Source organism: Nicotiana tabacum, chromosome 5, assembly GCF_000715075.1.
Source record: "Nicotiana tabacum cultivar K326 chromosome 5, ASM71507v2, whole genome shotgun sequence".
Lineage (NCBI taxonomy): Eukaryota > Viridiplantae > Streptophyta > Magnoliopsida > Solanales > Solanaceae > Nicotiana > Nicotiana tabacum.
In genome coordinates, this window is record NC_134084.1 from 132,436,613 (window position 1) to 132,451,795 (window position 15,183).

Here is a 15,183-nt window from a genome sequence, read left to right on the forward strand (position 1 = left end):
ATTAAATACCAAACTAAAAGGAAAACTACCAAAATTCGAAACTCAAAATTAAAAATGCAAAAATTAGTTATTTTTCGTGATTTTTTCATTTTTTTAAAACACTAATTTACCAATTAATCTAAAAATGTAAAATTAAATCCTAAATGCAATGCGTGATATTTTGATATTTTTCATGTTTTTTAAATAAAACTTAAACGTGCACAAAATTGCAAACAATTAAATAAAATTCTACAAAATTCCTAAAATGGTAAATAATTAACAAAATCTATTTTCTTGGGATTTTTATAGGAGTATTTCATATAGGGCAAAAATCACGTGTTCACATTATCCACAATTACACAATTGACAAAAATTTGAACTCCAAACAATAGTTCCTAAAATCTATACATATTTAAACTGAACATCCACATGTAAATATTTCCCAATAAGCTTTACAATAAAGGATGTGAAGTTCGCTAAGATTTGACATTCTTCTTGTGTTTTGATTCGCGACACAGCACCATGAATGACCAACTTCCTCAAATTAGGGCACCTTCCCAGTAGTTCTGCAACCCAATGTGAGAATAGGTCAGTAATCACTTTCCAGCCAAGCTCCAATACAACCACATTTTCCAGTTGAGAATAACCGAGCAATCCACACTGAAGTGAATCTCTGAGTTCATACGTCAAGGATAAATGACTTAATAGAGAAAAGCAAGCAGAAGTAGTCATTATCCTCAACTTCAACGTCATCTTCAAATGTAATACCACATAGACTCATCCTTCTTACTTTTGATAATTTTGATATCATATGATGGAAATCGGGCTGCCATGTTGTGGAGTTGCTGAACTCCACAATTTCAAGATTCTCAGCATTCTCACCAATATCAGGAGGGAAGCCATAGACGTCATCCATTTCAAGGAGTCTCAACGTCCCTTTGCTCAGAAGCTTGAAGATCCCAAGGTCAAAATCTTTTATTTGCAGTTTCTCAAGGCTATCAGCCTCCAAGATGATTTCATCCAAAACAATGCCTTGAATGTGGATATCTTTCAAAGAGTTACTACGAAATTTCATTGTGCCCCCCGGACCAAACGTATCAAAATCCAGACAAACAAGATTTAAGACCTCAATTTTGGGGCAGACAGTGAGCAGACGACTCAGGTCCAAAGCTGATATGGTGACACGTTCCAGTGAAAGAGACCTCAAGCAAGAAAATTTTTGGTAACTAATTCAACTCTGGATATGGTTATCTCTACCAGATCCAACAGTTCCAACCTCTGGTGACCACATTTTTCAAGTATATTAAGGTTTGGGGTATTCGCACTAAAATGCAATTGGCGTAAGGTTTCTCTTGCATACAATAGCCAAGCAATCACTGGAGCAGCAGAGAGCACATCTTTTTTCATGGTTATTGAAAGACATTGCAGTGCATTGGTCTGGAAAATTGTCTGAGTTATAATTACTTCAAATCTGCGTGTCATGCGCTCATCATAAACAGGCCAGTCATCCGAATTAAATTTAAGTGTATGAAGATGGTTCCTCCACGCCTCTTGCCACTTCCGGCAAGTAAAAGATGCAATTACAACATCTCGTGCATCTTCAAGCCGTGACAATATGTTGCCAATGACCTCGACAGGAAAGAACTCCATAACCTCCTAGTAAAACAGCAAGTTGGAAAGGGTTCCCAGAAAAAAAGATGCTATAACCCAAAATATCCACTTACGGCACTGAAATCTCCAGTTTCCGCCACAATTTTATCCAGGCTATGGGATGATTATCAAGCAATCTGAAGTCCACCATCCAATTACTCTCACCAATCCATGGAGGAAAAAATATTCACAAACTAATTGAACCACAAAAACAAGACCTCAATTTACACTGTTCAAGCAGAGATTGACAACTAAAACCATACCAATCTTGTGGGAATATCGAGCAAAAAGTGACCTACAAGCAAGCCAACAGCAGACCAGCAAAAGGAAAATATACTGAAACTTATTCCTAGATTGCAACTTAAAATCCCATCAAAGAGCTCTTTTAGTATAAGATACAGAGGATACAGGAGGAAGTTTTCGCTTCAGAAGCAAGTAGCAACTATCTCAATAATACCTCTATCATATCCTGATCCTGGAACCATAACACGTCAGAATAAATAACTGAATCAAGATACTCACATATTTACAGAGATGTAGAAGAATAAAATGGAGAACAAATTCAAGAACTTAGCTAAGTTATCTCAAATTTGAGGATTATGATTACAACCCTGAAGCACAAAATGATTCATCAGATAAATAATAAGAGCCCATGAAGGGAAAGCTCAGAAGAAAATGAAATAGCCAAGAGGGAGATGTTGAATTCAAATGAAGATGGAAATTTACCAAGAGGAAGGTATTGAATCTTATTTAGTTTAGGAGAGAATAGGTGAAGATAGCTGGTGGGCAACACAATGTAGGCTTGCCAGTGGTCACAGGGAACAACATGAAGTCTCACGTCTTATGGCTTATTATTTGGTGCGGTTTCAAAGCTATTTTTGGTGTATCTTCTAAGCCCACAACTACTAGAATAATGTCGTCTATGATCCTTTTCTTCTTTGGCTATTATTTAGATCAAGGAAGGGGAACCTTGGAGCAACTGTAAAGTTTCCTCCGAATGACCTACAAGTCATGGGTTCGAGCTGTGGAAGCAGCCACTAATGCTTGCATTAGGTTAGGCTGTCTACATCACACCCCCTGGATGCGGACCTTCTTATGAATGCGAGATATCGTGTACACCGGGCTGCCCGCTATTATATTAGATCAATTTCGGTTGCAGTAATTGCTTCGTTTACTCCAGCTTATACTAAAAAATTTATGAAATTATTTTCCTTCTGTTAAGTACTTAGTCATGTATAGTGTCCCACATCGGAAAGTAGATACCTATTATTATGTAATCACTGTATATAAATAAGGTTATACAACACTTTAATTAAGCAATAATATTTTCTCCCGTGCATTCTCACATGGTATCAGAGCATTAGTGAGAAATTTATCGATGTGCATCATTCTAGCGACTTCCAGGAAGAAAGACCTCATCACTGTGCATCATTCTAGCGACTTCCGGGAAGAAAGACCTCTTCGCCGTGCAATTTTCCGGCGACTTAGGAGGATGTCTGCAACAAAATCCTTTTTCCTTTGTGTTGTGCAAAATTCAACACCACCCCAAGGTCCCTAAGACAGAAGCGACCAAACCCTAGAAAAAAATCTCCGAAAAAGGACCCTCCACAGGCCCCCACGTGCCGGTCAGAGAAGGGTTTCTGCTGGCGCGTCTATCCCACGCGATGGCACGTGTACTTGTCTCCAACCATTTTTTGGCCGACTTTCTTTAGGATAGCCTGATCGCGAAGCTTTCCCCAGCCTACCCATCAAGGTTATATCAGATTCCGATGTCTTTTTTATTTTGAAAGAATTACAAGAAAATACACATGACTTCACACCATAACAAAAAAGGCCCATATTTTTAAGTTTTACCCAACCTAGCCCATATTGTATATATTTTGAAAGTACTAGCAAATTCAAAATTTTGTGTTCTTACAACCATTGCTTCTAAAAAGCTATGGAGTTAAATTTGTGTCTCAGAACCATTGCTTTCACTCTCTTCTTCTCATATATTCTACATATGCTTCAAGGAGCCGTGTATTTTCTGCTTCTCCCCCCGTATCAACTGGTTGCAATATAAGAAAATTGAAGAGTTGAAGTCCATCATTGAAGTCCATTCAAAGCTTTGCTTTCGAGAATAGGATTTTTTGAGTTTGTTAGTTGTTTGGATTGGGTGTTGTTCCAATTGATTGAAAATATCAAAAGAAGTTCAAAATTTAAATTTGAAGTGATTTGGAGTAGATTTGACCAAGATTTGAGCTAAATTTCAGAAAAGACGCAAGGAAGTAGGCGAAGTCAGTTTTTTGTATAATTATGTATAATCTTGTATAATAGTGTATATGAGTGTATAAACACGTCTTATACACTATTATACAATTTTATACACCTTTATACAAGCGTCTGTAGACGAACTTCTTCCACGATTTTCAGTTGCAATTCTTGTTAAAAACCAGTCCAAATCTCCATTAAATGACATCAAATTTTATAAACAACATATTTATACTATTTCTAAGAAGTTTAAATAACACCCACTCCAAAATCCACACAAAATCAAATTCGGAATTTAAACCCACATATTTAAGCTTGTTAAAAATCGAATTTTCACCACCCAAATAAATTTAACTAATATTTGAGTCATAGTTACTGATTCTAAAATTAACTTAAAAGCTTGAGCAATCTTTTTTAAGTTAAATAGTAATTTTGAGAACCTATTGGAGTTGAATGTTGAGTATTAGCCTATTATTTTTGGGCTAGTTGGTTGTAAATTGAAGTATGGTCTATAAAATTGAAAAGTAGGGAGCCCAGTTGTTCTTATGCGAAATTTTCCCTTTTATTTTCCGGCGAGCTACAGTGTTCCGTCCATTTTTTGGAAAAGTTTCTTCAGGACAGCCTTATTTTCTAGTAATTCCGATCAGGCCCATACTGTTTTCTTTTTATTCCGAGCACTTTGAGATTTTTTTGGCGTGAACAGTGAGATTTATGCTTTTTCCGGCACAATATTATAATGTCATTCGTATCAGAAGCCTTTAACTCACAATACGTTGGATCCAATGCATTGAATCCAATCCAGATGGTTTCTTTACCGGATTATATTGAGTTCCTTCAGTACAAAGTATGTAAATAGACATCTTCAAGGATAGCTTCCGTTGTTCAAACAGATAGTAGCGTGACTTGTGTCTCCCAATATTCAACCTCTGAGTCTTGGGTTATTGATTCAGGTGCATCTAATCATATTTTGGTAACAAATCTCTTTTCACTAGTATTTCGTATTCTCAATCTCTTCCAATAGTCACAATGGCAAATGGGTCTCAAACCATGGCAACTGCAATAGGCCAAGCAAGCCCACTTCCTTCCTTACCTTTAGAATAGTTCTTTATGTTCCCAATAGTCATTTTAATCTCATAGTCGTTAAGTCGCTTAGCCAAATCACTTAAATGCGTGGTTTTATTTCTTGATGACCTCGTTTTCATACAAGAAGGCAGTATGGGGCGGATCATTGGTACCGGGCATGAATCAGATGGACTTTATTACCTTATCCTTGTAAAATCACATGGACTCACATCTTGTCTTCCATCAATAACTTGTCTTGTTACCGATTCACCAAATTTATTACATAAACAGTTGGGATATCCCAATTTGTCAAAACTTCAGAAAATGGTACCTGGTTTATCTCACTTGTCTATTCTAGAGTGTGAGTCATGTCAGCTCAATAAGCATACCTACACCCATTTCCCTCGATGTCTTGATAATCGAGCAAAGTCACATTTTAATTTAGTCCATTCAGATGTTTGGGCTTCTAGTCGGGTCAGTTCTACCTTGGAATTCCGCTACTTTTTCAGTTTCATTGATGATTTTTTTTTGATAAGGAGTCAATTTCATTGATGATTATTCCAGGTGCACTTGGATATTTTTTATGAAAAATCGATCTAAGTTGTTTTCTATTTTCCAGACCTTCCACACTGAAATTCAAAATCAATTTGGGGTTTCTATCTACACATTTCATAGTGATAATGCCCTAGAGTATTTGTCTTCCCCATTTGAGCAGTTTATGAACTCTCATGGGATTATTCATCAAACATCTTGTTCATACATATCTCAACAAAATGGGGCAGCTGAATGAAAGAATAGACATCTTATTGAAACTGCTCGTACCCTACTCATACAATCTCATGTTCCGTTGCATTTTTGAGGGGATGCAGTTCTTACATCTTGCTATCTTATTAATCATATTTCATCTTCAGCTATCTAGAATCAAGTTCCATTCTCTGTCATATTTTCCCACTTACCTTTGTTCTCTCTTCCACCCCGTGTCTTTGAAAGCACGTGCTTTGTTCATAACGTTACTTTAGGAAAAAGATAAGTTAGCTCCTCGTGCTCTTAAGTGCGTATTTCTGGGTTACTCGAGAACACAAAAGGGGTATCGATGTTATTCACCTGACCTCCAGCAGTACCTTATGTCCACTGATGTTACCTTCTTTGAAACCCAATCGGTCTTCACAGGTCCAGGTAATCACCTAGATATTTTTGAGGTGCTACCAGTTTCATCTTTTGGAGATTCAGTCACTATCTCCCATTCATCTTCCTTTACAACTCCAGCTCCACCATCTACTGCTCCAGTTGCAGCTCCACCACCTATAGCTCCAGTTCCACCACCTAGTCCAGTTCAACATTTTGCAGCTCCACCACTCTTGACTTATCATCGTCATCTATGTCCATTATCAGGCCCAGGTGATTCACGTCTTGCATCAGATTCTGCACCTACTGCGGATTTGTCTCCTCTTAGTCAACCAATTGCACTCAACAAAGGTGTACGATCCACACTTAATCCTAATCCTCATTATGTCGGTTTAAGTTATCATCATCTGTCATCACCTCATTATGCTTTTATATCATCTTTTTCCGTTGTTTCTATCTCTAAGTCTACAGGTGAGGCACTATCTCATCCAGGATGGCGACAGGCTATGATTAAGGAGATGTCTTCTTTACATGCGAGTGGCACTTTGGCGTTTGTTCATCTTCCTTAGGTAAGTCTATTGTTGGTTGCCGTTGGGTTTATGCGGTCAAAGTCGGCCCAGATGGCTAGGTTGATCGGCTTAAGGCTCGTCTTATTGCAAAAGGATACACACAAATTTTTGGGCTTGATTATAGTGACACTTTATCTCCCGTGGCTAAAGTAGCATCTTTTCGTCTCTTTTTTTCCATGGCTACTGTACATCATTGGCCTCTTTATCAGTTAAACATTAAGAATGCTTTTCTCCATGGTTATCTTGAGGAAGAAGTTTATATGGAGCAACCACCTGATTTTGTTACTCATGGGGAGTCTAGTGGTCTTGTATGCCGATTGCGCAGGTCATTATATGGCTTGAAACAGTCCCCTCGAGCTTGGTTTGGTAAGTTCTGCACAGTTATTCAGGAGTTCGGCATGACTCGTAATGAATTTGATCACTCTATGTTTTATCAGCATTCTACTCCTAATCTGTGTATTTATCTGGTGGTTTATGTTGATGATATTGTTATTACTGCAATGATCAGGATGGTATTACTAATTTAAAGCAGCATCTCTTTCAGCACTTCCAGACTAAGGATCTAGGCAGATTGAAGTATTTTCTAGGTATTGAGGTCGCTCAGTCTAGCTCAGGTACTATTATTTCACAGCGGAAATATGCCTTAAATATTCTTGAGGAGACTGGAATGATGGGTTGTAGACCTGTTGACACTCGTATGGATCTGAATGATAAGCTTCTGCCTAGACAAGGAGAGTCTCTCAGAGATCCTACGAGATATAGGAGATTGGTTGGCAAATTGAATTACCTCACAGTGACTAGACCTGACATTTCTTTTCCTGTGAGTGTTGTAAGTCAGTTTATAGATTCTCCCTATGATAGTCACTGGGATGCAGTTGTTCGCATTCTTCGCTATATAAAGTCAGCTCCAGGCAAAGGGTTACTATTCGAGGATCGAGACCACAAGCAGATTGTTGGGTACACAGATGCTGATTGGGCAGGATCACCTTCTGATAGACGTTCAACGTTTGGATATTATGTTCTAGTAGGAGGTAATTTGGTCTCTTGGAAGAGCAAGAAACAAAATGTAGCTTCTCGATCTAACACCGAAGCCGAATATCGGCCCATGGCTATGGCAACGTGTGAGCTAGTTTGGGTCAAGCAGTTGCTCAAGGAGTTGAAGTTCGAAGAAATCAGCAAAATTGAACTGGTGTGTGATAATCAAGATGTTCTTCATATTGCATCAAATCCGGTATTCCATAAGAGGACTTAACATATTGAGATCGACTGTCATTTTGTCAGAGAAAAGACACTATCAGGAAACATTATTACAAAGTTTGTTAAGTCAAATGATCAGTTAGCAGATATTTTCACCAAGTCTCTTACTGGTTCTCGTATTAGTTACATCTGTAACAAGCTCGGTACATATGATTTATATGCACCGACTTGAGGGGGAGTGTTAAGTAGTTAGTCATGTATAGTGTCCCACATTGGGAAGTAGATATCTATTATTATGTAATCATTGTATATAAGTAGGGTTGTACAACACTTTATAAGCAATAATATTTTCTCTCGTGCATTCTCACATGATAAATGTGAAAACAATCTGTTGCACAAATGCAATCTGCATATAATAGAATCAATGTGGTACAGCCCTTCCTGGCTCTGCGCATATCGAAAGCTTAATGCACCAACCTGCCTCTTTTTATATTTCTCATAAAAGCTTTATAGAATTATTCATCTTTGCTAATAATGTTAGTTAAAGAATTATGTGTTTTTGCTTTATTGAGCCGAGGGTCTTCCGAAAACAGCCTCTCTACCTTCACGGAGTAGGGGTAAGGTCTGCGTATATACTACTCTCCCCAGACCCCACTTGTAGGAATACACTAGTATGTTGTTATTGTTGTCAGTTAAAGAATTACATTTAAGAATGATATCTTTAAGTTACTTCTGCTATTTTGTTATAATGACAGATGAGAAAGGAAATATCAAGTTTATTTTTCTATTAAAACACCCTTCATATTATCTTCGAGTTCAAGTGAGCGAGGGACAAGCAAAGGATATCCAAATTATTATAAGATCATTTCAACAATAGCATAAGCAATAATTCCGCAGATTCTAGCGATCTATTGTGAAAATCATACCCATCTATCTGCAAAAGAAGTGACAAAATATTTGAACAAATCTCCCTTCAATAGGGAAATTGCACCCCTAATAAGTCCTCGTGGCTTAGTTCAAGTGGCAAAGGTTGAGGAACTTGCGATCAAGCTCTGCGTCATGTGAGCTAAACTTGGTATTTAAGTGGAGAAGGGCAGAAAGGCGAACCTTTTATCCCCGAGTTTCAAAGGTTGGGTTGCCCCAAGCGAATTTCTCAATCATCAAAAAAGAATTCACACTTATAACAAACTTATATTAACAAAAATTATTTAATGCTTACAACTTTGTCAATAAAAAGTTGGACAATGGCTAAACAAATTTGCAGCCCAATAGCCCTAGCCTCTTAGACATGAAGAATTTTCTACTTCCTTTTCGTTCAAGTAAACTTGAGCTTTTTACTTATCCAAAAATGATAATAATAAAAGGAACGTCAGCTTTTGGGATCTAAAAAATATAAATTTAGTATTACGATATCCGATTATCTCAAAGACATTCCTGAAAATGCCTAAATAAGTTACAGCATAAAGCTGGAAGCTAGATTAATGATACGAATTCAGCTGCAGGTTGCTTCAGGTTGTGGTACCTTGTGCTTGCGCAGGAGTACATAGCCGTTATAATCAGTTGGGAAGGAGATTAGGATAAGTTTGCACGATAGTCAATTTAGTCCCAATTACTTTAAAGTTATAGTTGTTATAATTACACATTAACCCCATACATTTAGGTTATCAGGGCACATTAAGCCCAACTCTGTTGCCATTTCTGGGCAGTGATCGTACAGTGTAAGCTAGGTCATTTAGGGTTACAATATTATAAATTGTAAGGATCTTCTCTTTTTCATTTTAGAAACATATCAAATCCTTATTTTGCTGCCCTATGTTAGCTTACTTTCTGCTCTTTCTTTCTTTTTCTTTCCTTTCATTTTACTGTTCCATTGCTTTTCTCGCTTTTCTTCTCATTTCCTGCTACTTAGCTCAGCTTGTATCAGTGGTATCAGAGCATATCTTGGCTCTGTGGGTACAATGACTATCAATATGGACGAGGTTATGGAGACACTCAAGAAGATCTCCACAAAAGTGTCCATTGTTGCAGCAAGACAGGAACAACTGGAGGCTGCTCAAGAGCAAACTTGTAGAAATCAAGAAGAAGCTTTGAGTGAGATGAGGGAGGTACTCAATGAAGTCATACATGACGGGAAGAGGCCTGAGAGAGACAAATCAGTAGCCTACGGTGGAGGTGAGCTCTATTCTCCCAATGATAAGCCTTTAGAATTTGGAGATCTGGCTTCACCTAGCTCGCAAAGGGTTAATAGCCCTGCTGTGGTCAAAACTAGCAGTAACCCCATTTCTGTTGCCCCAATTAGAGCCACTTCTATGCCCATGGCACCAGCTTCAATAATGCCTTCAAACCCTAGCTCCTCACCATATAACTTTCCTGCACGATCAATACCAATACAACCTGCTCCCTTCCAAACATTCAGCTCTCAGCCACACCCTCCTCCACTCCCTAGAACAACTATGATGCCACATCAGCCTCCTCACAACCAAAACAGCTTAAGTAGGAGCTACCAACAGGCTCCTTTTCAGACCCAAGGCTCACCTATGGCTATACCACCACCATATAACCATTATGCCCAACACACTCAGTTCCCACCTACCTACTGTACCTTGTACCACTAGGTGCCTTACCTCCCTACACCACATAGTTATCAGTCTGCTCCCACCAATGGCCACCCACAGAATCCTCCTTACACTCCCACTATTGCCTTACCTAACATCCCTTTTGCTAAGTATCACAAGGTAGAATTTCCTAAGTTCAATGGTGATGATTTGAGGACTTGGTTGTATAAGGTGGAGCAATTTTTTGTTAATGAGGATGTTACAATTCAGCAGAGAATGAAGCTGGTATCCATGCATTTTGAGGGGAATGCCTTACAATGGCACTTAGGATATATGAGAAGCAGTGGACAACTGCCCCTTCCTACTTGGGAAGAGTACTTGTGGGCACTTTGTGACAGCTTTTGGGCTGAGTATTCTGACCCTATAACTGAGCTCATGAATGTCAAGCACACAGGGTCAGTGCAGGATTATCAGAGGGCTTTTGTTAATGTTATCACCAGGATCAACCTAGCTACTGAGCATGCAATCAGTATTTTTTTGAATAACTTAAAACCTGAGCTCAAGGATGTTGTTAGAGTAGGGAACCCCTGTAGCTTGCCTCAAGCTTATTATCTGGCCAGACTACAAGAGGCAAGTTTTGCTGCTCAAAGTAAGGCCATTAAGGGGAAAACTGTAGCTCATCACTCTACTTTTAAGGTAGCTTCTGGATCAGAATTTAGCGGACCTTCTAAGGGAATCATAGCTGCAAGCAAGGGGCCAGGCACTGCTAACTTTGATAACAATAGGAGAAGGAGACTCACTCCAGCTGAGATGGAGGAAAAAAGGCTCAAGGAATGTGTTTCTTTTGAGATGAAAAATTTGTGCCAGGGCATAAGTGCAAGGCCAAAAGGCAGATTTACTCTTTGGAAATTGAAGAGACAGATGCAGTTAGCTCTGAAGAAGTAGAGCTTGAAGAAAGCATCACAGATCAAAGACAAGAAGAAGAGGCTATAGAAAGCTGTGAGATCTCTTTAAAAGCCTTGCAGGATTCTAAAAGATACAAAACTTTAAAGGTCCAAGGGTTCACTGAACACAAACCAATCAATATTCTCATTGATAGTGGCTCCACACATAACTTTATTAATGAGAAGGCAGCTCAGAGGATTGGATGCAAAGTTTATCAGATTAATCCTCAAGATGTATCAGTAGCTGATGGAAGAGTTATTCAATCAATGAAAGGAAGCCAGGGATTCAAATGGTTGATGCAAGGTTTCATGTTTCAAGATGACTTTCTGGTGCTTCCCATAGGAAGATGTGATGTGGTATTGGGAATTTAGTGGTTGAGCAAGTTGGGGGATATTCAAATCAATTTTGAGAAGCTGTATATGAGGTTTGAGTATCAAGGCAAGCAAGTTGCTCTACAGGGCATCCAGCCTTCCTTCAAAACTGTAGATGCCAAGGCTTTTAACAACATCACTGCTTATGATGCCCAAATTTTCATGATCAGAGTGTGCCCAGCATCATCTGTGGAAGAGAAACAGGATAACAGCTTGGAGGAAAAACCAGCTGAAGTGCAAGCATTACTAGAAGAAATATCATGAACTATTTCAAGAACCAAGGCAGTTACCACCTTCCAGGGGAGTATTTGAACATCATATTCATTTAAAGGATGACACTCTTCCTGTGAACTAAAGACCCTATAGATATTCTCCCCTTCAGAAGGATGTGATAGAGAAGATAGCGTCAGAGATGCTGCAACAAGGCATAATCCAGCATAGTGCCAGCTCTTATGCCTCTCCTATAGTTTTGGTGGGGAAGAAGGATGGCTCTTGGAGACTATGTGTGGACTACAGAGCATTGAACAAGCTCACTATAAAAGACAAGTTTCCCATTCCAATTATTGAGGAGTTATTGGATGAATTAGGGGGTTCAAGGATTTACTCTAAGATAGATCTGAGAGCAGGATATCATCAAATCAAGATGGCACCCTCAGATATCCAGAAAACAGTTTTTAAAACTCATTCTAGGCATTATAAATACTTAGTAATGCCCTTTGGCCTCACTAATGCACCCTCCAGTTTCCAAAGTTTGATGAACCATATCTTCCAAGCACACCTCAGGAAGTTCATATTGGTGTTTTTTGATGACATCCTAGTATTCAGTAAGGATCTGCAGGAGTATGTGCAACATCTTAAAACTACTTTTGAGTTATTGATACAACACCAACTGTTTGCTAAGGGAAGCAAGTGTGTGTTTGCAGCCACTAGAGTTGAGTACCTAGGGCACTATATCTCAGCAGAAGGAGTACCTACTGACCCCAAAAAGATAGAAGCTGTCCAGATGTGGCCAGAACCAACTAATCTCAACCAGCCAAGGGGATTTCTGGGGCTAGCAGGGTACTATAGAAGGTTCATCAAGGGGTATGGAGTTCTTAGCAAACCTCTTACTGATCTATTGAAGAAGGACAATTTTAAGTGGTCTCCCAGGGCTACTGAAGCTTTCAACAACTTGAAAAAGGCTTTAACTTCTGCACCAGTTCTAACCTTGCTTGATTTCTCTATACCATTTGTTGTGGAGACAGATGCATGCAGCATGGGAATAGGGGTTGTATTGATGCAGAAAGGTCAGCCTATAGCCTATCTAAGCAAAGGCTTATCCCCATAGTATCAAACCTTATCAGTATATGACAAGGAGTTGTTAGCCTTATAATGGCAGTGAACAAATGGTCGCAATATTTAACAGGAAGACCCTTTTACAGTTAAGACAAAACAAAAGGCACTGAAATTCCTCCTGGAACAGAAGCTGCACACAGGATCCCAGCTAAAATGGATAACTAAACTTATGCAATATGACTTTGTGATTGAGTACAAAAAGGGGAAGGAGAATAAGGTGGTAGATGCCCTTTCTAGACTGCCATTGGTGGAATTAGCAACATTAACACTCTCTACCATCAAGACTGATTTGTTAGGTCAGATAATGAAGACTTGGGAGTTAGATGATAAGCTTGTGGCCCTTATTGAAAGTCTCAAGAAAGAAGGTGGAGAATCAAAAGGGTACACCTTTGTGCACAACCAGCTAAGAGGAAATGGGAAGCTAGTGGTGGGACCTGATGAGCAACTGAGAAAAGAGATCATGAAATTATGGCATGATTCCCCTACTGGAGGTCACTCGGGCATAGATCACACCTACAGAAGAATAAATGCACTCTTCTATTAGAAAGGAATAAAGGATGATGCTCAGCCATATGTCAAAGAATGTGACACATGTCAGAGGCACAAGTATGAGACAGTACCTTATCTTGGACTCCTACAACCACTCAAGATTCTTTCATTGGCTTGAAGCAGTATTAGCATGGATTTTATTGAAGGGTTGCCAAAAGCTAAGGGAAAGACAGTGATATGGGTGGTGGTAGATAAATTAACCAAGTATGCTCACTTCATAGGAGTGGCTCATCCTTACACTGCCTCTCATATTGCTAAGCTACTTATGGAGCATGTGTTCAGACTACATGAGATGCCTGAGGATATAGTGAGTGATAGGGATCATGTCTTCACTAGTAGGCTATGGCAGGAGTTATTCTCTGAGTGGTGTTACTCTCAACACTTCTAAAACCTACCATCCACAGTCTGATGGGCAGACAAAAGTGGTTAGCAGGTGTTTGGAGACCTATCTTAGGTGTTTTTGCTCTAATTCTCAAAAGGATTGGTCCTCTTATTTAGAGGCAGCTGAGTGGTGGTATAACACTACTTTTCACTCCTCAATTCAGACCACCCCTTATGAGGCTCTATATGGTCAACCTCCATCATCTCACTTACCATATATGGCAGGTGATTCAGCCATGGAAGAGGTGGACAGAAGTTTGTTGACAAGAGAATTCAAATATCAATTGTTGCAATATCACTTACAAAGGGCACAACAGAGAATGGTTAATCAAGCTAATCGACATAGGAGTGATAGGCAGTTCAAGGAAGGAGACTGGGTTTACCTCAAAATACAACCTTATAGGCAGGTGACACTTTCAGACACTCACTTCTTTAAACTCTCAGCAAAATACTATGGTCATTACCAACTCTTGCAAAAGGTTGGTAATGTCGCATATAAGCTGTCCATGCCTTTTCAGCTCCTACTTCATCACACATTTCATGTCTCCCAACTTATACCCTGATATAAGCACCCTGACACCATTTTACACCTACCCATAATTGATATATCCATCCCATACTGCCCTCAACCTCAACAGATTTTTGACAGAAGGATGATCTAAAAGGGAAACAAAGCTGTCGCGCAAGTGTTGGTTCAATGGGATAAAGCAGCACCAGATCAGGCCACTTGGGAGGATTACCAATCTCTCAAAATCAGGTTCCCTACATTACTTCCTTAAGGACAAGGAAGACTTTAACGAGGGGGATCTGATACGAATTCAGTTGCAGGTTGCTTCAGGTTATGGTACCTTGTTCTTGCGCAGGAGTACATAGCCATTATAATCAGTTAGGAAGGAGATTAGGAGAAGTTTGCACGATAGTCAGTTTAGTCCCAATTACCTTTAGGTTATTGTTGTTATAATTACATATTAACCCCATACATTTAGGTTATCAGGGCACATTAGGCCCAGCTCTCTTGCCATTTCTAGGCCGTGATCGTACAGTGTCAGCTAGGTCATTTAGGGTTACAATACTATAAATTGTAAGGATCATCTCTTTTTCATTAAGAAATATATCAAATCCTTATTTTGTTGCCCTAAGTTAGCTTACTTTCTGCTCTTTCTTTCTTTTTCTTTTCTTTCATTTTACTGTTCCATTACTTTTCTCGCTTTTCTT

General features: G+C 39.1%; 1 pseudogene; it reads right to left on the reverse strand.

Annotated features, from left to right (window-relative positions):
• Positions 1-381: 381 nt before the first annotated feature.
• On the reverse strand, positions 382-1,629 carry LOC107822508 (F-box/LRR-repeat protein At1g67190-like; annotated as a pseudogene).
• Between the last annotated feature and the right edge of the window lie 13,554 nt (positions 1,630-15,183).